Consider the following 1,841-nt stretch of genomic DNA (forward strand, 5'->3'; position numbering starts at 1 on the left):
ATGTGAAACTTGAAAGGAGAATATATATAAAAAGAGGGGAATATCACCATTTTCTTGACACAAGAATCCTGAAACCAAACTTTCTATTTATTACTGAAATTATTACTTCAAAAATATATTTCACTTCTTACAATCATCAAAAAATATTTTCTTCTTCCATAATGCAACCCTTACTAAGTATTTTTACAAAATATTTATAGAGTTTGTCTCAAATTAATTTAGACTTCAAATAAGATTGATTACAAAATCATATCTACTGAAAACATGTAGATATTTCCAAAATAGAACTAAGTAATAGGAAATCTTTGACTATTTCTGATTTTTTGTTTAGACTTTGAGGTGAATTGTTGTTGATTGTACTTACTTTTGTGCTACTTCTATTTTCTTGCTCCCCAAACTTTATGATTCATGTTTTTGCTTATTCAATGAGCTCTAGCAATTTATCCCACTTCTCTTCATTAGAAATTGAAAATTTCACAATGCTCTGAAATCTCTCATCTAATTTTGTGTACGTCCGGAAAGTTGGTTTGTTTAAAAATAGATGATGGATTTGATGTTGAATGAAGAGATCATGTTGTAGGCCTTCCATGAAAGATTCTCCACTTATAGTTCCTCTTACTTTAGTAAAATTGGATGCATCTACAACTATATTACATAATTGATCTTGAGCATTTTCTAATGGAATCAATTTTCCATTAGAAGCTCTTAAGGCTGGGAACCCTTTCCCCTACAGTAAAGAAATTTTTCGGTTAAATATTTTAACCTACAGTTCCAATTCTTTGCATTTATTTTCTAGTTGCACCATGAGATTCCTTTTTGTTAATACTCCTTTTAATTCCATCATTGTGCTTGTTCTATCTTGAATATGGAGTTCTTCAAGCTCTTCCTTAATTTTTGAATCCAACATTTTAATAATTCTATTTGCTTCTGTTGGCTTCTTCTCTATTTCAATATTTGTTTGTTCAATTGTTGCCTTAACATTCTGCACTAACTCTTCCTACTCAAATATGATTTGAATGGATGACCATAATTATGTGATGTTTGCATTTATGTTATTCCATATAATCCTTTTAGCCTCTGCCAACATCTGAGTTGTTAGAGACTGATTCTCATACTTTTGAATTTGTTGTGTCAGTTTGAAATTATTTTGCAGCTATGCTAGGTGTGCATCATCTGCTTTTATCTTGTTTTCCTCCATCTTTGTGAGTGTTTCTGTTAACTTCTCATTTTCCTTATTTTTTAATGATAATTCTCCTAAATCTTGGACTAGCTTCTTAGAATAATCTGAAGTTGGTGCTTGTGTTGTTTGTTGTATTTCTTGTTGTGTTAATGTACCTGATGTTGATGTACCTGCCGCTTCCAATTTTTCCTTTTCCTTCAACAGTGCTTCCATGTCCTTTTCCATCTTCTAGAATTGAAAATTCTATTCAACTATTAATTTGAACAACTTTCCTTTCTCCATTTCCAGATTGGTTACTTCTTTGGCTTGAGGTGCTTCTGGGAAAACTAGTGTCTTTTCGAACGACTAGCCCTCTAGGTTTGGTAGCTACCCTAGAAACAACAGTTTAAAACAATCGAATGATTTATTCTGTGTAACGGATAAGAGAAAGATAGTGGAACCAACCTGGAACTTTCGTTTAATCCCTTGCTTGATCTCTCTCTCCTTTGATAGATCTTGCAACTCCTCCTTGTACTTAACACGCTTGGAGAGTACCTGCACAAGTACAACAACAAAGAACCATCAAAACATCGTGATCTATTACAACATAAACATTACAGAATCAGATATATAATGAATAAATGATATCATTCACAAATGAGAACATTCATAATTGCACAAT

This window comes from Pinus tabuliformis, chromosome 6 (genome assembly GCF_031772625.1).
Source record: "Pinus tabuliformis cultivar Carrire ecotype Pingquan chromosome 6, CPIR1, whole genome shotgun sequence".
Classification (NCBI taxonomy): domain Eukaryota; kingdom Viridiplantae; phylum Streptophyta; class Pinopsida; order Pinales; family Pinaceae; genus Pinus; species Pinus tabuliformis.